At 43.7% G+C, this 25,720-nt stretch overlaps 1 protein-coding gene and 1 long non-coding RNA gene across 3 annotated transcripts in view; both read right to left on the bottom strand.

The window, feature by feature from the left end:
- ano5b (anoctamin 5b) overlaps window positions 1-25,720 on the bottom strand; it is a 78,049-nt gene that overhangs the window by 48,411 nt on the left and 3,918 nt on the right. The window lies entirely within an intron of this gene.
- On the bottom strand, window positions 713-25,720 carry LOC121694204. The gene is made up of 5 exons (XR_006025701.1): window positions 25,624-25,720; window positions 21,138-21,147; window positions 15,025-15,030; window positions 14,536-14,545; window positions 713-723 (listed from the first exon to the last, which is right to left on the bottom strand). It is a non-coding gene; the product is annotated as an uncharacterized LOC121694204 (long non-coding RNA).

A 25,720-nucleotide genomic window follows, 5' to 3' on the forward strand; every position in this document is an offset into this window, starting at 1 on the left:
CATTATATCACATCACAATTATTATTGTTATGCTATATTGTTATACATGCACTTCAAAGCAGCCAATGTTTAAAGTGCAAAAAGTTTGTGAAAACAGAGGACTGCTTTACCAATGTAAAATATAATTACAATAGTTTCATTGCTTTTGCATGGTTACATGATAAATACTTCTCAAAACAACAGCAATGATATGGGTGCCGTTGTTTTGGGATGTTTCCCTCATGCAAGCATCATACACTGGTAGGCAAATGGAAAGAATATTGACATGATATTTAATTATGCCACAATAGCTTTTGGCCATGTTATTCAAATTTGACTATACAATACAATGCTAGATAGTGTATTAGTCTGTGCTCTGTTTTTATGGAAGTTGCATAAATCCACATTGTTCTATTAAAAGTTGTTTCATAATTAAATAGCCTTCCAATAGGTGAATCGGAGCTTTGCTACCAACGTTATCGAGTGGTTTCAGTTCGCTCGCGCACACGCATGCATTGAATGAACGCTCATACCACAATTTAATTGTATGCCTCTACTGTATGTTTGATGACACTGATTGCAGAAACGTTTGTTTTCTTTTTCTGTCGGTCCGCGGTTCCTTGATAAATTACGCAGCAAATTATCAGACGAAGCCCCGGGAATAATTTCACTCCACCAGCAGTGTCCACGTTGCGGCCGGTGCTCGTCTTCGGCCCAAAGTTTAAGAAACGATGGTCTAGCCAACTTTGAAAGGCGACAGGAGTTGAGGACTTTGCAAATGTCAGCATGTTCAAAACAAGTAGGCTACAGGCACTTTGTGCGTCTTACCACATAGGATACCTCACTTTATCTGTTGGCTTGAACGCAAAAAAATATCCTATGCATCGTGACTTATTGAATATGGGAAATAACGCGCACCTTGATTGTTGGTATCACGGGCAGCGCATATTCATTTTAACGTTTTTTTTTTGTATGAATGAATAAATGACACGCCGTTGCGTTGTCAACGTGAGCCACTCTCTTCACTTCATTTATTGCAATTTCCACAATACTATATTAGCCAGAGTGTGGACTAGCGTACTAGCTTAAGGTCCCCCGCTTAACTGCCTAATAATGAATCGCGCTGAAAGCAGGCAGGCACGCAGCTTTGCTACATGCGTTTCCACTTGCGACCTTAGCAGGGTTTAAAACATGACTGCCAAAGTCTAAGTAGCCTGTTTTACATCCAAAGACAGTCGTCCTTTTCAAGAGTTAATAACATTACAGTGAGCCATTTGAGACGGGAGACCAAAAATAAATAGGTGGTCAATAGTAAAACGACTCTTCGACTAAAAAAATTGCCGTCGACTAATTTTCATGGTCGATTAGGTCGATTAAGTCGACTAATCGCGGCAGCACTACGTGGATGCGTCACTGATTCGACCCAAAGCGGCAAACGAGTTATGATAAAATGTCCAGATAAAATGTCCAGATTGTGCGTTTTCATGAGTTTTCGATCGTCATATATTTCATTTCCATTCACAGAGTTCCCAAAATCACATATAAGGTGTGTTAGAGTGTCTAGTTTCGTAATTTTTTTTAAAAAAAGCTAAAAACGTAATATTACGTTTTTGGCACTCAACGCATGGGAAGAGGCACTCAATGAGTTAAGATGCTGTAGTAGCTTTGGTAGTAGACACACACACACACCCACCCACACCCACACACACACACACACCCACACCCACACAGGACCCACACACAGTCCCTTCGTGGTCGCAAAAGTAATCTTAGGGGTAGCCGTGGCCTACTGGTTAGCGCTTCGGACCCCGACCAGTAGGAGCGGCTGAATTGCCCTTGAGCAAGGCACCTAACCCCTCACTGCTCCCTGAGCGCCGCTGTTGTTGCAGGCAGCTCACTGTGCCGGGATTAATGTGTGCTTCACCTCACTGTGTGCTCACTGTGTGCTGAGTGTGTTTCACTAATTCACGGATTGGGATAAATGCAAAGACCAAATTTCCCTCACGGGATCAAGAGAGTATATATACTCATTTATATACTTATACTACACACACACACAGACACACACACACACACACACACAGTGCCAGAGCCAAGGAGCCATATCCCTAGTGAGCCAGTGCTGCAGAGAGCTTCCTGTCTGAACACAGAGGGTGAAAAGGTCATGCCAGGGGGCTGTGCTGGGGCTAGTTGTGTTGTGCGTTGTGTGTTGTGTATCGTAACTCCCCCAATTATCACCACTTTTGTTCAGAAATTCTAAAAAAATTATGTTTTTTAACACTTCAAAATAACATTTGCTAAATGAACCTTACATTTTTTAGTAGCCATAGGTGTGTATATTTGAACAAAATCTGGTTTGGTTCTAGCCTGGCAATTTGCCATCCCCTTGGTATGCTTCGCTTCTACAAGGGTCTGGGATCTCAGCTATTGACAAACGTTTGCAAGCTGGATGCGTGGACTCTGTAGAAGTTTGATCTTGAAGTAAGCTACACTACAACGCTCAGAAATTGCCCACAACAATCATTCCCCACCAAAGCGAACAAGATGGATGTAAATGACCATGACAGCTTTGCGATACAAATGTAAGAGTTAGTGGAAGAATAGCAAATAACTATTCAACAGTAAGGTTGAAGATAACATATTGTAACGCCGATGAGAAGTTAAGAGACGGGGAGGCTGATACAGTATATCGTTCCAAAACTCCGGTAGTTTATTTCCTATAGATGTACAGGCTAGTGCACGGGCAACAGGAGGTGTCCACTACAAAACAACAAACTGATCGCTGATAAATCACGGTCTCAATCACTCGTCATTCACACTCATCGGCCAACAACACAACGCAACACAACTCACTCGCACGTAATCCACTTCTACTCTGACTAAACGTAGACGTCTTAGAACCCCCTATTCTATTCCCTCCCCTTAGCAATCGCTAACCTATCTATACCCCTAAATATTCCCTCCCGGACACCTCCCCCCAATCAAAACACATCAGAACTCATTGACACATTCCATGACACAGGAGGGAGAGGGAGACACAAACACTCGCGCGCACACACACACACGCACACGCCGGGAACACAGGGGAAAGCCCAACACGGGGGCAAATAGCCTCGGCGATACAATGTCATCACAATTGTCAAAGCTAGATGTGATCATCATTGAAAACACGGCGCTTCATTCATACCGGGTCTGCCGCACATGCTGTAATTTAATATCGAGGCTACTGCGCGATACAAATCAAACGTTTCCCAAATCCCATAGGGAGTAGGGCCACGACATCTTTGGCCGAAATAAAATGTGTTAAACACTCCTTTTGTTCGGAGTTCAGTTCCTGAATATTTGGAAGCGTAGCCAGCACGGACTGAATTGCTTCATTAACTTATGCCATTGCCAACTCCTCGAGGAGTCGGTCTCTCACAACTCCCGCCTCCTGCTCGCTGATTGGCGCGGAGTCGAATCTAGCGCTACGATCAAGGCCAATGGCCGGAATCCCAGACGGAGTCGTGGAGGGAGATGAAAATCGAGCGGAAGTACGTAGGAAGGCAATATCTTATATCCACACAGCATCCTAACACAAACCTGCTTAAAAACCACAATACAGACCCCACCCACACAGTCACACAGACGGATATCTACACCCAGGAAACACACACACACACTAGCCCAGCCCTGATCACACACACACACACTAGCCCAGCCCTGATCACACACACACACACACACACACACACCAGATCAGCCTCATCAGGCCCATGGCCTACATCACTAGTCCAGAGAGAGACACCAGTCCACTAGCCTCAACTCTGCAACCTCTACCCCAGCTAGAGCCAAACCCTCCAGAGTTCACATGCTGCCCTGAGAGATTGTGCGTGCGTGCGTGCGTGCGTGCGTGTATGTGTGTGTGTGTGTGTGTGTGTGTGCGTGCTGCCCTGAGAGTGTCCATGTGATCCGCAGCCTCTCACTCTCACTTGCTGTCCAGTCCTGGACCAGAGAGGGCACACACAACACACACACACACACACACACACATACATACGCACATGCACACACACACATTCCTCTTACACAATAGAGCTACTCTCCAGAGACACCTGCTGTCTCAAACAGCGGAAAGCCACCAGAGGACACACACACACACGCACACACACACTATGATGAAATCATACGGTCAGTGCCAGAGCCTCAGAGCACATACACACATACAGATACACACACACACACAAACACACAGCAAAGAAACACACACACACACACACAAACACACAGCAAAGACACACACATACACACACACACACACACACACACATAGACACACACACACACACACACACACAAACACACACACACACACACACACATACACACACACACACACACACACACAGTGTGCTGGAGCCAGTGGGGTCAGCCTGTGGAGTGGCCTAATGATTCAGAGTGAGTTTAAAGTAATGAGAACAGAGGAGCCAGCAAAGCCAAGACCACATCAGCAGTGTGTGTATGTGTGTGTGTGTGTGTGTGTGTGTGCTCTGCTGATGCAGAAACCCTGTTGCCAGAGCAGATGAATCAGAACAAAGTGCCAGACTGATTCTCTCATCTTCTTCAGACTTGAAAGAGGTCACACACACACACACACACACACACACATACACATACACATACACACACACACACACATACGTACCCACACACACACACACACACACGCACACACACTGCTGAGGCTGCAGTTTTAGTGCCCTGGCAGAGATGACGTATTCTGAATGAGGAGGAGCGTGTGTGCGTGTGCGTGTGCATGTGTGTGTGTGTGTGCGCGTGTGTGTGTGTGTGTGCGTGTGCGTGTGCGTGTGCGTGTGCGTGTGCGTGTGCGTGCGCGTGCGTGTGTGTGTGTGTGTGCGTGTGTGTGTAAGTTGTGGCGCTGGGCAGCAGAGGAACCAGACGCCTGTGGGACTCCAGTGAAGAAACACTAGAACTTCTGACCACACTGCTGTTGTGCAACATGAAAAGAGTCAGCACTGACCAAGCATACTCCCACATCGCTACAAATGGAGAGAGAGAGAGAGAGAGAGAGAGAGAGAGAGAGAGAGAGAGAGAGAGAGAGAGTGCCAGATGTACGTACATTTGCGTACATTTGCGAACGTAGCGTTATCAGTGTCATGGACACACCGCAGATTGCGAACACTGTCAGACCCAAGTTTCCGTCGTATTTATCAATCGTTCAGTCCTTAGTGTAAACTGTGCCTTTCTCTGCCTTTCTCCGCCCATAAACGCAATTTATGAAAGTCCACAACTGAATGGCAGCGTCTACATACAAGCGCAGTTGAATGAAGTTAACTGATGATAATATTAAAAAGAATCAAACGTTAAGTGATCATGAAATAATACCATACATGATAAGATGTAAACAAGTAGGGAGATAATGAAGATCAGTAGTTCTACTCAAACTACTTGTGCACGTATATAGGCTATGGAAGATTGGTCAAATCTAGCAAGTAGGAAAGTTTAAGTGAATGACGTGAAAGTGAAAGTAAGACATTCGAAAGGCCAACGAAAGTTAAGGTTGCTTTTGGTAGTACAAATACTTTCACCACAAAAACTGGTGCTCTAAATAGCGATTCTGTTGTCTTTGAAAGGTTCTCTTATTGACGCATTGAACTGCAATTTGGATTAACACCTGCTTTTACAAGGCGGAAGTATTTAGGAGCAGAATAGACGTGCACTTTCAGGAGCAGTCTTTGTACATACCGCAGAATACATAATTAGGCGCTCTTTACTCTTCCCCTCCCATCTTTTTACGCTAAACTCCCACTTTCCCCTGGATCCTCCTATGAATACATATGCATGACATGACAAACGCAATCTGCCACTTTCAGCTCCCACGACAGGCAGTTTGCGCTTTTACATCATTGCGGCCTGTTTGTACATACCTCGCAATGATTTTACACGCACATTGCGAAACAAATACACCTGAAGTGGACGCAAAAGCGATAGTACATCGGGCCCTCAGTTTCTTGAAGGAAAAATGGATGTTGAATTTAGTGCTTTTGTGTGTATATACAAAATAATTCTTCCTGGCCATTGAAGTAAGTGTGTGTGTGTGTGTGTGTGTGTGTGTGTGTGTGTGTGTCATCTCTGGAAAAAAATCATCAGAAAAGCAGTGCTTCCGTGTCCTGGGCGTGTTCCCTGCAGATGAGCATCCCATGTGCTGGTGTAGTCATCTCCCACAGCAGAGCTCACTAAGCACAGCGCACTGGGACGGCCCGCAGGGAGCCCACGCTTGCATCTCTCCCACGGAAACCAAAAGGCAGAGTGGTGGAGCGCGGCCGTGCGTTTGATATGCATATTTACAGCTCAACAATCTCCCCAGCTCACAGCAGTCAACCCCCCCAGTCATCAGATAGTGAATTAGCGTACTGTAAGCCCTATACAGCCATCGAGGAGGCCTCAACAGCACCCGACGAGAAACATTCACATGTGAATGGTAATAATTATGTGACCTCCCATGCGTGCCGTAGGTAATCCTTCTCTAGGGTGACTATATAATGAGCCAGATATGGGACGAGGACGAGCCTCCTTGCTATTGAGTCTGATGATGTGCCTGGGAGGCCAGATATGGGACGAGGACGAGCCTCCTTGCTATTGAGTCTGATGATGTGCCTGGGAGGCCAGATATGGGACGAGGACGAGCCTCCTTGCTATTGAGTCTGATGATGTGCCTGGGAGGCCAGATATGGGACGAGGACGAGCCTCCTTGCTATTGAGTCTGATGATGTGCCTGGGAGGCTGCGTATGGAGCGTAAGCGTAAGCAAAAGATTCACTGAACAAAAATGCTGATGTGGTACATGAAAATTTAGCTAAAAATGTGGAGAATGCAATGCAATCAAGCATTTTGGACGATATATTGTCACAAGCTGGCAGAATAGGCAACAGGCCGATGTGCGTTTTATTTGGAGACTGTTTTGCGAGACAGAGACTGAGTTTGCTGCTGATATTCTAGGGATAGGCTACAACATAGCCAATGTACGACTTTAGCCTTTTAATATATTTGCTGCATTGGATCAGTCTTTCTAGAACAGGCAAGGGCTTTCTAGCCTCACTTCAGCAGCGCTGCATCTCCCATATAGCCTACATTAAAACAACCAGCGAATGGTGGGCGGGTGCGGTTTTGAAAATTGGTCAAAAAACTTTGGTGCTGATGGATGGCTGATGGATGATAAGTTTTGCTATGCAGTTATGGTTGAAATAATAGCCCATCAGCGCATCTCTAGTGTGTGTTCCTCTCTCTCGCTCAGAGGGGAGGGAGAGGCTGAGGGTCGATCCAGCATGGATTATAAACTCTGTGGTGAATAGGATCTACAATTAGGTGTTAACAATACTACTACGCTAGGTCGAAGTACTCCCAAGTGCTATTGCGCCACACATTGTAGTTCTCCTGTTTATTCGCTTGGAAAATCGCCACGTTTCATGTTGCGTGGCCGTAGACATTTCTATCAACTACTCGTGCAACTGTATTTAAGTAGGGAAAACGTGGATGTTTTTCATTACTTCTACGGCTAGTTATGGCAAAGCCCACTAGCATAGCAACATGCTAACACAGTCCAGCCGCGCACCAGAGCGTTTGAATGCACGTACCGACACAGGAGAGGTATGACTCAACTCGTGAAAGTTAAGGTAAGAACATATATTACTACTGACATTGGGTGGCGTGTTCCTTTAACTTTAAAACATCGCTATTTTACTTAGCCTGCTGTCATCCATCTAGCTAAAAGCCACCTCCGTCATATGCTACAATGTTACTATGTTCTGAACGTCTGCATGCATCTGAACGTCGGATGCAACGTGACGGTTCATTTAAACTTCACAACGAGTTCGGCGAATTAATATACAAGTGTGATACGGCCAAAAAAATGGATCTACTTCATAGGTGTTAATGGTCGTTCTAAATTACGTAGGACAATGGGAAATTCAACCAAGCAGTGGAATAAACACACATACACACATACACACAGACCATTAACAGCATCATACTCACACTAATGAATCCTGTTCTCCAGGAATATATTTAATCTGTTCCCTCTTTCTCCCTCTCTCCCTCTCTTTCTCCCTCTCCCTCCATCTCTCATTCTCTCTCCCTCCCTCTCTCACTCTCTGTCTGTCTTCTCTTCACACAGACAGACAGAGAGAGAGAGAGAGAGAGAGAGAGAGAGAGGGCTGGTGCATCAGGAAGTGAGAGTGATGTCATAGAGGAGTGGTGGGAGTGATGCCACCCTTCACTTCCTGTTTCCTGTGGCCCAGGTCATGCTGGTCTCCACATCCTCATTCCAGACCAGAGGCCCCAGTGGTTAGTCCTCCCTGAACCACTACCCAGTGACTGGTCCTCCATAACCCACTACCCAGTGACTGGTCCTCCATAACCCACTACCCAGTGACTGGTCCTCCCTGACCCACTACCCAGTTGTTTTCTTTTTTGGAAAGTTGCTTAATGCCAACTAACTAGCTGACTGATATGGCAGCAATTGTTCAGGACAAAAATATGACATCAAAAGACAAATACTGGTTTGTAATAAACATACTGGTTAGAATATCCTTTAAGTAAGTTGCCATTCCAATGTTCTAAAATATGAATGGGCATTTAAACAGCATATGTGTGTGTGTGTGTGTGTGGTGGAGCAGCAGTAACATCAGCACCTGATAATCAGTCAACACCACAGCTTGCCTTGCTCTGGACAAGAGCATCTGCTGAAGACCAGTTTGAGCCATGTTGATGTTGTACACAAATGTTTTATTGCTGCTGTTTATGTCAACATAATGGGTCACTGGGTTCCGACTTCTATTTCATATCCGACACTCTAGAACTCTAGAATGTGTGTGCACAGAGCTGCCGTCTCCTGGTGCACAGACCACGGCCGCCACATCTGATCCTCACAATGACCAGCCGCTGGACACGGATTTATTTCACTCAGGGTGACCTCAACAAGGTTACCATAACAACAAACTAAGCCAGGACTCAGCTGATTCAATTTACAGGAAATCTATTCTGAACAGGACAAGAGAGAGAGAGAGAGAGAGAGAGAGAGAGAGATAAAGGAGAGAGTGAGATAAGGAGGGAGAGGGAGAGAGAGAGAGAGGGAGAAAGGAAGAGAGGGAGAGAGAGAAGATGGAACCGAAAGAAAGGAAAGAAGGATGTCATGGGAGTGAAGTGTGTGTGTGTGTGTGTGTGTGTGTGTGTGTGTGTGTGTGTGTGTGTGTGTGTGTACACATAAGGACACACATTACATCGCCACACGCATCACATTCAACTCACTAATGCCTCCAAAGAGATCTCTGGGTCTGTCTCCATCTAACTGATCTCTGGGTTTGTCTCCATCTAACTGATCTCTGGGTCTGTCTCCATCTAACTGATCTCTGGGTCTGTCTCCATCTAACTGATCTCTGGGTTTGTCTCCATTAGTGTTGCACGGTGTATCGATACTAAAAAAGGTATCACGATGCCTTCACGCAAAAAACAATACGATTTCCGACGTTTTTAAAATACTTTGTTAAAATAATAATAAGGTTCAGTGTCTGTGAACTGCTGCTCTCACTGCTCCTTGCACCCATCTAGGCAAGTGGCGTGTCAAGCAGGCAGCTCTGAGTGAGTGAGTACGCAGGCAACGTCTACATAGTCTTTCCCGACAGTCCTCGGCCTTGTGGATAAAACAAATGTGAAATCTGGAACTATTTCGAATACATCGCGAATAGTGAAGGCAAGCCATCAGGTACACAGAGGCCCGTTTGTAAAATAGGTTTCAAAGTCATTTAAAGCAGTAGGCTACGCATGGAACTTGGCTAAACACCTTGCAGACATATCTCAAAAAATGTAAAGAGTTCAAGAGACAGGTTAACGAATATGCTATAGAAAACACGACTACATGTGCCAAGTTCTTCTCTTCTGTTTCAGTCTAGCCTAAGTGAAACGAGTATGGTTCTCTGGGATAAAGCCAACCTTCCGTCATCAATTTTGACGTGACATAACGAGCTGTAATCATTTTGACGAGACATAACAAGCTGTAATCATAGGGTGCTAACGTGATGAAAGCGCAATGTTCATGCCAGAATAACCTTACCATAACTTGTAAACAATCTATTTCATGTTCGGTCAGTACTACTGGTGATATTTGTCATGGCATGTAGATTGCAATTTGTTCAATAATTATTGCCCAGATGTAGGATAGGCTACCCGAAATGCGCTAATTAAAGCCCACAGCATATAATACCACCAAATTTGGCAATGTAACATTGTGTTGTGTTACATTGCCAAAACACAACACAATGTAAATGAACTATAACAAACAATAAAGGACTTAGTCATACAAAGTAGGCCTACTATTTTACTGACTATAAAAAATAATTATTATGTAGGAAGTTTAGAAGTTTAGAACCCAGAATTGACCTGCACACTACAAAAGTGCACCGAATTCAACACAAATGACTCAATACACTTGGAGGAGGTATAAGTTCTTTCTTTTCCAGATATCTTAGGATTTTGCCGCAGTATCGTTTCAGTATCGAGCATCGTGATATTTATGGCAGGTATCATATCGAAGTCATAATTTTGCTATCGTGACAACACTAGTCATCAATTTTTACCTACCTAATTTAACACACACTCACAAAACCATTCCTAAGATTTTCAAACAGAAGCTGCAGACATCACAAAACAAATTAGTGAGACTTATTCTTAAACTACACCCATACACACACCTCAACCCGGCTCATTTTAGTAGCCTTAAGTGGCTCAAAGTAGAGGATAGAGTAACATATATAAAAATGTGTATGGTACATAGAATAATTAAAAATAAAGTACCAATATATCTTTGTAATTATTTTTCTCGGGTAAATGCTGTTCACAGTTACTCAACAAGGGGTAGTACCACTGACTTTGTTCTATGTAGATTTAAAAGTTGCATGGGCAAGGGCTCTTTTCTGTATTCAGCAGCCATCATATGGAATGGGTTACCAGCAGCAGTAAAGTCAACAGATAATACTGATCATCCCTAAAGAGCTGGCTGAGCAATAGACAGTAGTATGGTTATTAGAGTTACATGCACTGTATGTACTGAGCAGTAGACAGTAGTATGGTTATTAGAGTTACATGCACTGTATGTACTGAGCAGTAGACAGTAGTATGGTTATTAGAGTTGCACGCACTGTATGTACTGAGCAGTAGGCAGTAGTATGGTTATTAGAGTTACATGCACTGTATGTACTGAGCAGTAGACAGTAGTATGGTTATTAGAGTTGCACGCACTGTATGTACTGAGCAGTAGGCAGTAGTGTGGTTATTAGAGTTGCATGCACTGTATGTACTGCACTTCCTTCTCTGTTTTATGTTGTATGTCTGGGGATGCCTGGTCCTCTCTATGTTGCCTTGTTTTATTTTTGTTTTATTCCTCCACATACCACCAACATAATTACATTAATTTTAAAACATATGCCTTCACCACATGCCTACACCTGCAAACACTGACACACACCACCAAATGCACACATCTTAAGGACCACAATGGAAATAATCCCTGTGGCTTTATTGTGTTTATCCTTTTGACTGATAATTGTACAAAGTCATTTTATTTATTTATTTATTCATATAAGAATCATCCTTTGTACAAAAACATCATGTCAATAAAGATTTTCAATCAATCAATCAATCTAGTCTCCATCTAATGGAGCTGTGGCCTACTGGTTAGCGCTTCGGACTTGTGACCGGAGGGTTGCCGGTTTGAACCCTGACCAGTAGGAACGGCTCTCTCACCACTCTCTCTTTCCTTAATGCCAACTAACTAGCTAACTGAAATAGCAGCAATTGTTCAGGACAAAAATATGACATATGTAATATATGACATATGTAATAAACATACTGGTTATTTAAGTAAGTTGCCATTCCAATGTTATAAAATCAGCATATGTGTGTGTGTGTGGTGGAGCAGCAGTAACATCAGCACCTGATAATCAGTCGACACCACAGCTTGCCTTGCTCTGGACAAGAGCATCTGCTGAAGACTAGCTTTAGCCATGTTGATGTTGTTAAATATGTTTGATGTTGATGATGAACACTCCTACCAGGCTCTCTCTCTCTATCTATCTACTAGCATCTCTCTGGAATGATCCCTTGGCATTACTGAAACGTTGTATGTATTGTTGGTAGGAGTCACACACAGACACACACAGACACACACACACACACAGACACACACACACACACACACACACACACACACACACACACACACAAAGCAAATACTTGCAGGACTGCCTGTTTGCTTACATTGAGTAAAAGTATGAGGTCAAGAATGACCCTATTTTCTGCCATCATCAGCCAGCGCACAGAACATGACCCAGTTTCAACACACACTGTGTACAAAATAGCTGCCATGCTCCTGATACACACCAGTACATGCATAACACCGCTATCTGATCGACAGATACCAGAAACATTCAGCCCAATCCTAATTCAACACACACTCACACTACTGCAGTCTGAACACACAGACACACACCCTCACAGAGTCTTAATACTCACATGCACATTCACACACACACTGTGCACTTGGAGAAAATGCACTTCAGTTGACGAGTCTTCAGGTGTGAGTCAGACTTAGTAGTTTCCATGTGGCTCTGAACCTGCTACCAACCTGACTAGATCCCGACCTGACTAGATCCCAACCGGACTAGATCCCAACCTGACTAGATCCCGACCGGACTAGATCCCGACCTGACTAGATCCCAAACTGACTAGATCCCGACCTGACTAGATCCCGACCGATAAATTGGTGTGCTGGTATTATCGACCGATATTAGCTATTTTCCAATCTATCGGTGTCTGTGTTTATGAAGGCCAATAATATTTTTTATATTAAGTAAAGGATAGTCAAATACTGATCCTTCATTTAAATGTCCAGCATAGTTTTTTCCAGCTTAACGTTACATTCAACAGTAAAACAATGTTAGCATTGGTTGAGTGGGAGGCTAACTTGATTGGCATTGCTTGAGCGGCTAACACAAGTCATATGACAGTATAGACTTTACCTGACAATGTGCAACTGTCCTTTCCAAATGCTCTAAGTGACACTGTGTCATGCTGTTAACAGTGTGTAAAAGCTAGTTATGATGTTTTTAATAGGAAAAGGTCTATTAGCAGAAATTGGGGGGTGCCCTCATTTTGGAAAATGTGTCCTCACTTTTAAACACAGCCTTGTGGGTTGGTGGTCACCCTATTTCTGCTACTAATAGTACACATATAGCCTCCACTTCCTCTTTTCATCACACATTATGACTATTACTATTACCTGCTCTTTTCAATTGCGTCAAGCGGAAAAAATAGGATCTTCTATTCTCTAGCTGGGTCCAGTTGGAGCCTCGCCTGAGATGTGACACACACGCGGCTGCTGTGACCTGTTAACATGGAGGCAAAATGAACATCAACACACAACGGAGCCATTCCGCAGACGTGACACGCGCACTGTGTTCAACTTCAGACGTGACACGGCCACCGTGTTCAACTTAAGACGTGACACGCGCATTGTGTTCAACTTCAGACGTGACACGTGCACTGTGTTCAACTTAAGACGTGACACACGCATTGTGTTCAACTTCAGACGTGACACGGCCACCGTGTTCAACTTAAGACGTGACACGCGCATTGTGTTCAACTTCAGACGTGACACGTGCACTGTGTTCAACTTAAGACGTGACACACGCATTGTGTTCAACTTCAGACGTGACACGGCCACCGTGTTCAACTTAAGACGTGACACGCGCATTGTGTTCAACTTAAGACGTGACACGTGCACTGTGTTCAAGCTCAGACGTGACACGCGCATTGTGTCAAACTTCAGACGTCACACGTGCATTGTGTTCAAGTTTTTAAGTCACATGAAAGTGCGGACGTTATCTTATGTTATCTTACAATTTTCCTTTCCAATCGCACAGTATTGCTCTGTTTAATGCTGTTAACGGTGTGTAAAAATAACACAATAAAATACCATCATAAAACATAAAGCAAATACCTTGAAAGTTGTCGTGGCAATGGTGTTGATCAGAGATCAGAACAAAGATCTGCTGCTATTATTAATATTAATGACTTAATAATTCATTGTAAAGGAGCCTTTCATTAAGATATCAAATAGAAAGAGAGACAACAACATCCCAACTTTTCAATAAATATTAGAGTACGTTTTCACATTGTGTTTGTAAAAAATGAATATCAGCCGATTTATTGTTTATCCGTTTTTGAAATCCTCAAATCGAAATCAGTATCGACCTTTAAAATCCCATATCAGTCAGGCTCTAGACCCTGATCTGGCCCTGACCCAGCCTGGTTCTACTCAATCCCATTGGTCCTATCCTACTGAGGCCCAATCCCATTGGTCCTCCACTACTGAGGCCCAATCCCATTGGTCCTCCCCTACTGAGGCCCAATCCCATTGGTCCGCTGGTCCTGAGCACCAGTCCTGACCTGGCTCTGGCTCCCGCTGGTCCCATGGTTTGGCTGCCCCATGCAGCACTGCTGAAACTGGACTGCAGCTGCCCTCACCCTCTCCAGCAGGCCCACATCTCAGCAGTCCAAACTTTTCAAACAGAATACTCGAGCACGGAGGAGACCGTTGCCAGGGCAACCCCTCCTCTCACTGCCCCTCCCCGCGTCTCAGCTCTTGGAGGTCAGGAGTGACCTCATCCCTGTTGGCTAACGGGGTGGCCACACAGCACCGTACATGGAGAGGCACAGCTCAACCCACACAGAAATAGGACGCACACACACACACACACACACACACACGCACACATACATACACACACATGCACACACGCACACACACATACACACACACACACACGTTAGCACAAGCACACACTGGTGTCTGTCAGTCTCTCTCTCTAACACAAACACACACACACACACACAAACACATGCACACACACAAACACAGACACACTGTTTCTATACACACACAGAGACACACACACACATGCACATACAAACACATGTAAGCACAAGCACACACAGGCATCTCTCAGTCTCTCTCTCTCTCTCTCTCTCTCTCTCACACACACACACACACTCATACACATACGCACACACACATACACACACACACCCACACATACACACGCATGCACACATACACACACACACACACATACAGTACACACACACACACACACACACACCCACAAACACACATACACACGCATGCACACGCACACACACACACACCCACACATCCACACACACACACACACACGCACGCACGCACACACAGCCATCCTGATGGTGGACGGGTCCATGCGTTGGGCTGAGATAAGGATGTGGGCAGCTGGATGACGGGGCAGGCTGTCATTTAACTGGACGGAACAATGCTGCTACTTCATTACCCTGGAGGCCCTTCAGTGGGGCGGATGGAGGCCCGGAAGGCCCATGCCAGCCCGCACTTCATTAAGCGCTGCCCTGGAGATAAGCGGATGGGCGCTACACCCACCAGCCTCCAGCCTCCCTGCGTGACTGGGACTGTGGCAGCCAGGTAAAGCTCTTACGCTGGGGCTCCATTAACATTCACTAGAAAGCTCTCTCAGTTACTGTAAATACCCTAATGTCCTCCTACTGCACACTCTCTCTATTTAACTCCCTCTCTCCCTCTCCACCACCCCAACACACACACACACACACACACACACACACACACACACACACACACACAAACACATCTCTAGTCTAATTGTTTGTGAGCTTGTCTGTGTTGTAATGTTTGGTAAATGAGTTTGTTCCTGGTAGGTGGAGATCCATCATGGCATTTGTTTGTGCCACCGTATTTACAAGGTGTTATTTATTAACTTACATGGCTCTAAATATTTTATTCTCTCTGAAGAAAAACATATTCATCAAAGTACTTCACTTGAGGGGTCTGCTCAGGAACAAACACTAACAAATGTTAACCACAAACCCACAGGGCCCTGTTCCCATAGAAACAGTGTGAGTGGCTGAGGGTGTGTGAGTGGCTCTGGGGTCCCAGAAGCCTGGGGATGTGTGGTGTATGGTTAATAATGCACTGTGTTCTCATAGCCATGGATACACACGGTCAACCTGTGGCCATTAAGACCGAATCTTAATTACTGCCTCTCTCTCTCTCACACACACAGACCAGAACAGGCTAACTTAGCTTCACTACGCAACCCTATATACACTGCTCCAACAGGACTGGATATCTCAACCCAATGGACACTGCTCCAACAGGACTGAGCATCTCAACCTAATGGACACGCAGTAACAGGACAGGACATCTCAGCACACTGGACACTGCAGTAACAGGACAGGACATCTCAGCACACTGGATACTGCTCCAACAGGACTGAACTGTTCTGCTGTGACTGGTCTGAGCATCTGGGCAGCTGCTGCATTTCCTTGGTCCACATCCATGTCTCAAATGGCAAAAAGGATGCAGGCCACATGCTGACCAGAGGTGGGCCAGACCAGGCCCACAGCTGTGGGGACGGCGTTGTGTGTGGTGTGTGGTGTGTTGTGTGGAGTGTGTTGTGTGTGGTGTGTTCTGTGTGGTGTGTGGTGTGTAGGGCTGTTGGAACGAATTTCGGAAGTCGAATATAAATCGAATATTTTAAAAATAAATACTAATCGAATTTTGAAATTACTATTCAAATGTGTTTTTTTGGGGATTTTTGGTGAATATGTGAAAACAAAATGCTTTTGTCACGTCTAATGCACAATCTAAAAATGGCAGAACGCGATGCATCGGAGATCACTCCTGACCATTTAAGCGATGTGTTTAACGTTTTTGGATTTCCATCAGAAAACAAAAAAAATGTCGTAATCTGCAGAATATGTAGGCTAAGGCCCAAATGAAATATCACTCGACAACGAGCAGCCTGAGTGCACATCTGGTAACATTACACCCTGACAAGCTAGATAGGTAAATAGTCCGAAAACTGCAGCTAAAGCAGGGTTTTTGCCTCCCTCCTCTATGTCCAGTGCTTTTGTCACTTGTCTGATAGGCATAATGGTTCATGGAATCGCGGGCCGATAGGAAAAAAGAAAGCAAACTCAATCAGGAAATACTTGCTAATTTGGCGTCATCAAACATAGAGGCATACAATTAAGTGGTAGTGGTATAAGCGTTCATTTAGTGTGTGCGCGCGTCTGCGCGAAAGAAACTGAAACCACTCAAGCTGCACAGATATCGTTGGTAGACTTTTTTTTTAGGCTTTTGTTCAATATAACAAGTCAACCATGCGTTTATAGAGGCATTGGCAATACATAAGCCCGTTTATACAGTGTATAGAGATGCATATTTTAGGGGCAGCCGTGGCCTACTGGCTAGGGTTCCGGGCTTGTAACCGGAGGGTTGCCGGTTCAAACCCAGACCAGTAGGCACGGCTGAAGTGCCCTTGAGCAAGGCACCTAACCCCTCACTGCTCCCCGAGCGCTGCTGTTGTTGCAGGCAGCTCACTGCGCCGGGATTAGTGTGTGCTTCACCTCACTGTGTGTTCACTGTGTGCTGAGTGTGTTTCACTAATTCACGGATTGGGATAAATGCAGAGACCAAATTTCCCACACGGGATCAAAAGAGTATATATACTTATACTTATACTTACATAGTAAATATTAATAATAGGCCAAAATTGAGCATTAAATATTCGAATATAAATCGATTATTAAAAATATGAATGAATAAAATTTGAATGGGATTATGGAGGAAGATTGAGAGACCTAGTTGTTTGTGGTGTGTGGTGTGGTTGCTGTGGGGACGGTGGTGTGGTTGCTGTGGGGACGGTGGTGTGTGGTGTGTGTCTGAGAGCGATGAGGAGGCATTTCTAAATACTTGCCACTGGGCAAGATGGTTGGCTGGGTAGATTGCCTAGGAAACAACCTTCTGAACTATACTGTCTTCTATGATAACATTTTACATTTTTATGAACAGATGGTCTCTGTGGCCCAGTATGTAGAACACACACGCACACACACACACACAGTATACACTACATATTCCCTCAAGCACAAACAAGTACAGAATGCAATTACACACATATACAATGTCTCTCATGTACAGAAAATATGCATCACACACATGTGTGTGTGTGTGTGTTTTGTGTGTACCCATGTGTACATTCCCCAGCTGGAGGTTAGGCCAGGTTCTCTGATTTCCCACAATGCATTGTATGAAAAAACAATGCACCATACAACAAAACTGGGCCGTTGTCTTAATCATCCCACAGATTGAAACCTTACGTTTATAATCCATTAGCTATGGGAGCTTTTGAGAATTTAATTTAATCTCTCTCCACTCACAGGTGAGACTGAGGAAGCTGAGGTAGACCACAACAATCCATCCCAATAGATTAGATTTCGACATTCGCTGGCGGGCGCTGATGTGAGTGGTCAGTGGTCAGTGGGAGCAGTGGTCACTCATGTCCAGCGCGGCGCCTGTCTACGGAGCGCTTTACACATGTGCAGCCACAGTGCTGACGCTCACATGGAGGAGCGGTTGGAAAAGGGTTGGCATGGGGACGATGGGTGTGGGAGCAGTGGTTGTCATAGGAACAGTGACAGAGTTTCCTGATGGGAGGAGGGGCCCCATGAGTGAGTGTCTCTGGTCCTGTGTGAATATCATGGTCCTACCCTACACGACTCCACACACATACACACACACACACACACACACACACACACACACAGAGCTGCTGATGAAAATCATGGTCCTACCCTCCACTTAAACTAAAGGATCAGCCTGCAGCTGAGCTATGAGGCAGTCTGCCCAATTCTGCTACTGTGTGTGTGTGTGTGTGTGTAATGTGTGAGAGTGTGTGTGTGTGTGTGTGTGTGTGTGTGTGCATGGAATTATTAATATGTGTGTGTGTGTAATGTGTGTGTGTGTGTGTGTGTAATGTGTAATGTGTGAGAGTGTGTGTGTGTGTGTGTGTGTGTGTGTGCATGGAATTATTCATATGTGTGTGTGTGTAATGTGTGTGTGGAGTAATGGCTTTAATAACTGCCCGTGGTAATGATGATGATGATTCGTGGTCTAATTAACCCCTGGAGGCCCGGAACTGACAGGGTTCCTCCTGGAGGCCCGGAACTGACAGGGTTCTCCGAAGTACACCTAAGTATGAGGAGCATGCATCACTGAGGAGTTCATTACTGAGGAGTTCATCACTGAGGAGTTCATTACTGAGGAGTTCATTACTGAAGAGTTCATTACTGAGGAGTTCATTACTGAGGTGTATCGATACTAGAAAGGTATCACGATGCCTTCATGCAAAAAACGATACGATTTCCGACGTTTTTAGAATCGATACTTTGTTAAAATAATAACGCTCTGTGTCTGTGTGAACTGCTGCTCTCACTGCTCCTTGCACGCATCTAGGCAAGTGGGCGTGTCAAACAGGCAGCTCTGAGTGAGTGAGTGCGCAGCCAACGTCAACATACTGTAGTTATTTGCCGACAGTCCTCGGCTTGTGGATAAAACAAAAGGTGAAGTGAAATTTGGAACTATTTCGGATACATTGTGGATAGCAGGCACGTGCAGAGAAGGGGGGCTACAGGGGCTCTAGCACCTGCCCTTTTGCCCCTTTGATGTCCAAGTGCCCTTTTGACAAGACCCGTTTTTTACTTTTTAAAATATGTAATACTTCCGCTAGTTCCAACCTGAATATTCGCTAAATGAATAATTCGCCAACCTGAATATTCGCTGAAATTAGAAATTTAGAAAAATAACAATTTTCTGTGTTAACTGAAATGCCCTGCGGCCACCAATCCGTGACGTCATACATTCAGTGAACTCTCAGAAGGTGCACGCAGGCACAGTGCTGCAGGAGACGTTTGGGAGCACGGTAAGGTCACTTGGCAGTTAGCCTGTCTGAACATGCAATAGTATTCAGCTTAGAGATAGAGAATAAAATGTTTAAAGTTGTTTCATGTTTAATGAAGTAGGCTATCAAACCCGTTTTAACCATGTCATGGTCCATCCATTTCAATAACCTGGCAGCTTCGAAAATCTAAGGCTGAACGTTCATAACATATTGGGTCATTCCACGTCAATTCAACCAGGGCCCACGCACTTAGGTCTCAAAAAATTCTGAACAAATTACCAGGTGTACCTATGTTACCCAGGAGACACACTGTAAAATTACTCTTATGTAAGATCAATACTTTCCAAGATACAGCCAGTTTTACAGGGGGAGGGGGGTGTCGATTTTGTTCGGGCTCTTTTTTTTGTCAAAGTTCACAAGCTCAAAGCGCAAGAACTAAACCATGTAGGAGGCTCAAATTTTGCATGCTGGTACATAAATAGGAATAGCATGTAGCAAAATCGTCACGTTTGGTCTGGATAATCCTGCATGGTCATAGCTGTCCCTCAAAGTTGATACAAATTGTATTGGAGTTTTTGGCTGGGCTCTGTTTAAGCCTTCAGAAGACATATTTGTACTCAACATAGGCTCTTGATTTATTTTCCTTACTGAGATAAGTAGAAACACTCTCACAAAAAACAATGAACAGAAAATAAATTCCTTCAGGGTCTGAACAGCAGACCTTAGAAGTCTAAAAAATCATTTTGGTTCTCATTTTCAGAGCACCTAAACACCTTTTTTAAATATTTTTTTCTTTATTCTCCATGATCTTTTCTTTTTAAAAACACCAATTTGACTTGTCTTATGCAAATCTTTCTTTTTCACTTTCCACCCTGAACATGGGCAAAATGCCCCATTGACATCAATATGTTTTATATAGAGTCACCACACTGCCACCTGTGGTTGTATAGAGTAACCTGTGGTAGCTCTATACAATTTGTATCAACTTTGAGGGACAGCTACGACCATGCAGGATTATACAGACCAAACGTGACGATTTTGCTACATACTATTCCTATTTATGTACCAGCATCCACAATTTGAGCCTCCTACATGGTTTAGTTCTTGTGCTGTGGGCTTGTGAACTTTGACACAAAAAAAGAGGCCGAGCAAAATCGACACCCCCTCCCACTATAAAAGTGGCTGTATCTTGGAAAGTAATGATCTTACATAAGAGTAATTTTACAGTGTGTCTCCTGGGTAACATTAACCTGACCCTAGCCAGATGAATGTCGTTCCGCTTAGCTCCGCCTAGCTTCACTCACATCCATCTGGGACCTCTTCCATTGAGAGTGATTTCTCCAACCAACTTTATGGTTTAGCCAATCAGGACGCAGGGCGGGAGTTTCATAGATGTGACATAGCGTAGAAGCGACTGTGAGTCTGTTATTAGCGTCACGGGTTGGCTTCGATGTGAGTGGTTGAAGTAGCACGTCAATAGATGACGGACAAGTGGCTTATTCAATCATATGCAAGCATTTTTGATTAGGCCCAGCCTTCTGAAGCAACACTTCAATGGATCGGTTCCAGATGGATGAGTGGAGCTAGGCGGAGCGAAATTCATCTGGCTATTGCCAGGTTAGGGTAACATAGGTACACCTGGTAATTTTTTCAGAATTATTTGAGACCTAAGTGCGTGGGCCCTGGTTGAACTGACGTATTCTGTTTAGGTTTCTATGTTATAGTAGCTTAGGTTAGTAGACCTAGTTCATAAAACAGAGTAGGCAAACATTTTCTAAATCGTCATAAGCCGACGACATAGGCTACTGTAGTTGTTTAACTAACCCAACTCCACACGTCGTTCTCTGTTTACAGTAGGCTACATTACGCGTCATCTCACTCAGAGGCCACACGCACAGCACGTGAATCTGCAAGACACCAGCTTGCTAATGGTGGTAGTTCACTGTAATAAACATTAAAATTATGCATTACTGAGGAGTTCATTACTGAGGAGTTCATTACTGAGGAACATCCTAAGGAGCTCCTAAACCACCATCTCCTACTAACCTACTAATGACTAATTACTGATTACTCTGTTAGACATGCACAAACACAAACACAAACACAAACACACACACACACACACACACACACACACACAATTGTTGGTGTGCCACGGTAACCAGCTGGACTCCAGTGAGTGTGATGAGATCAGGTCACACCACATCATCACACACACACAGACACACACACACACAGGAACACACACAGGGGCACACACACACACACACACACACACCATACACCGCATCAGCTCACAGGGACACACACACACACACAGGAACACACACACACACAACACACATTGCATCAGCACACACACAAGGACACGATGATCAGAACTACAATCCTGTCCTCAATACACACCCAAAATCCTCTTAAAGCAAGGAGCTCACCCTGCTTTACACAGACACACACACACACACACACACACACACACACAATCTGCAATCTGGTGAGCTGTTCTTAAGGAATCACATAAAATATGTAATTGTCTGCTGCAACAATTAGCTTTCACTATAATCAATAGAACTGGCCGTGCCAGTACGTTAAAAAAAACAGACCAGTGTTCTAAAACTACTCTTACGGGCTGTGAACGGACCAGTGTTCTAAAACTACTCTTACGGGCTCTGAACGGACCAGTGTTCTAAAACTATTATTATTGGCTCTGAACGGACCAGTGTTCTAAAACTACTCTTATTACACGGCTCTTCATAGTGCTGCAGAATGCTCCATTCACTTGAATGGGCCTTCCCAACGTTCGGCGGTCTGCTAATTCTGAATAACAGACCGTTGCTAAGTATAACAGACCGCTGTCAAGGAAAATGGGCTTTGTGCTTCTAAGTCAATTCTTTCATATCACTACGCAAGGATTGGAACTTCATTCAAAAGTGAAAGCAGACGGTTGATCAGCTGTGTTCTAAAGAATGTTTGATTCAAGTTCAGTGTGTGTTGTTGCGAACTATTTGTTTCTCAGCAAAAGCCATGATGAAACTGTAACAAATAGGCTATAGCCTAGGCTATGTAGGCTAAAGAGTCATATCGTGGGGAGTTTATTGTGTCGTTTTGGTAAGTAGCCGTGTAATAAGCGGGATAATGTATAGAACGCCGGTCATTGTCGGGAGATAGGTCCCTTCAGGGCGGAACAAGACCCCTCCGCTGCGCGTCGGGGTCCGGTTCGCCCTGTCGGGATCTATCTCCCGACAATGACCGGCGTTCTATACATTATCCCTTACTTATGGGCTGTGAACGGACCAGTGTTCTAAAACTACTCTCACGGGCTGTGAATGGACCAGTGTTCTAAAACTACTCTTATAGGCTCTGAACGGACCAGTGTTCTAAAACTTTATACGGACTGTGAACAGAGCACTTCAGTTGTGGACCCGGTGCAGCCCTGGTGTAAGAGATCTTACATCTCGTATCCAAAGAAAGATTGTAACAGCGAGACCACACACACACACACAAACATACACACACACACACACACACACACACACATATTCTCTTTCTCTCACTGAGACGAGAGCTCCAAATTCCACTAAGCACTTATCCATTTCGATGGGGGGGGCAGTGTTCCTACCCCAACAGCAAGATCCTATGGCGATTTTACAAGCCATAAACCTGCTCAGAGTGCGGTTCGCCCAAGCTTATGTGCCATCAAAATGATTTTGGAAAGGTTATTTTAAGGTAAAAAAAACTCGGTAACACTTTATTTGAAGGGGTCTACACAAGGGTGACATGTAACCGTCATAAGAATGTCATGACACATGTCATGCACATTAATGACATAGTATTGATGTTTATGACTGTTGTCATTAAGTGTCATTCGGTTTTTGGAATGTCAAGTTGACATTGTTTGGGTGTCATCATTATAACAACTTGACATTAGGCAAGATGACATTATTTGAGGGTGTATCTGTCATGACAACTTGACATTAGCCAAGAAAATGTAAACCGTTGTCATGACAACGTGACATTAGCCAAGAAAGAAATGCAAAATTGACATATAACTGTTTGGCCTGATTTATCTTAGGTTTGTGAAGTGATGAACCTGAACAATTGGCTGTCATGACACCATTATAAATTAGATATAGGCTACTCAACATATTGAAGGTGCATTGCAGTCAGATGTAACCCACTCGAAAATAGCCTACTAATAGGATTACATTATTCTAGTTTAATATCTAATTTCTTACTTTTAGTTATGTTTTCCCTGCACACCGTACTTGTCCAGTAGGTGGCAGTGATGGCGCTGCATAGAGGGGAAACTGCTACACTGATTCTTAGAGAAGAAGACAGAAATCGCAAACAGCAGAAGGACAGCAGAACGATAGTGAGCTGAAGCCATATTTACATTTTCCACACTGAGAAGAAAAGTTAAAAATAACATTGAAGAGCTAGTTAAAAGGGGTTTTCCCACCAAACCTACTTCTAAGGAAGGAATAACAGCAAAGGGTCGAAATTACGACAAGGAGTTTACTTACTTGTATGAGTTTTCTCCGGTGAGTGTTTTACACGTGTTCATCATTTATGTTAGTAGCAGACATGGCGTGATAGATGTGTTTAATGAGTTAAGCACGTAAAAGTTTTATTTTGCTGTAACTCTATGGAAGCATATGGGTAGCTTTATTCAAATGAGAATGCAATCTGCAATATGCAATTCAAAAAGACATTACATTATGCAATTGCCAATGCCTCAAAACGATGGCAAAATGTTTTGCCCAAAATAATCCAAAATGTTTTCAGGCTGGCATTGACAGTTTTGCCAAATATGTTTTTAAAATGCAATCCTACATTGCACTTTAAATATTAAATTGCAAAACGAATTGACAGTTAAATGATGAAACTGAATATTGAAAATTGAAATGCAAAATGAATTGCCATTTGAATTTTGAGACTGAAGTACTGTACCATGGCAAAATGGAATGCAATTCAATCCATGTTTATTCTATTTTTTAACCAAAATTATTGGAATTGATTTTAGGATTTCATTGTCACTTTGCAGATTAAAATACAATTTGTTGGAAATTATTGCAAATTGCATAATGTAATGTCTTTTTGAATTGCATATTGCAGAATGCATTCTCATTTGAATAAAGCTACCCATATGCTTCCATATTCACCCCTTGCAGACACGTGACTTAAGTCACGTGACGGCTCCATGCTGGACGGCAAAAAGATGGGAGACAGACGGCAAATTACATTATGTCATAAAGATTATGATGAACTGAACACCATTACTATAACATCTTTGTAGTTCAATGTATTGCTGTTTGGGGTCTGATAGTCAAAGAAGATGCCAGTGGTGTTGTTAGATGAAATGGGTCATGATCGCAAATGTAAAGTTATTAAAACTGGTGGTAACAGCAAGGGGAGATAACGTTACGTTAGGCTACTGTAATTAACATTATGGTAAATGAACACCCATAAGTATTTCTGGACTAAAATATTGCAAAGCGATTTGGTTACTTTATTTGTCTTTTGCTTTTATCAGTTGTAACAAAGTCAAAACGTCATATCAGACGGCACATGCCAAACACCTTGCATTTCTTTCTTGGCTATGTCAAGTCGTCATGACAATATTGTAAACGGGTTATATTTTCTTGGCTAATGTCAAGTTGTCATGACAAAGACCCATCAAATAATGTCATATTGGCTAATGTCAAGTTGTCATGATGATGACACCCAAACAATGTCAACTTGACATTCCAAAAACCGAATGACACATTATGACAACAGTCATAAACATCAATAATGTGTCATTAATGTACATGATATGTGTCAAGTCATTCTTATGACGGTTACATGTCACCCTTATGTAGACCCCTTCAAATAAAGTGTTAC

This window comes from Alosa sapidissima, chromosome 20 (assembly GCF_018492685.1).
Source record: "Alosa sapidissima isolate fAloSap1 chromosome 20, fAloSap1.pri, whole genome shotgun sequence".
Taxonomy (NCBI): Eukaryota; Metazoa; Chordata; class Actinopteri; order Clupeiformes; family Clupeidae; genus Alosa; species Alosa sapidissima.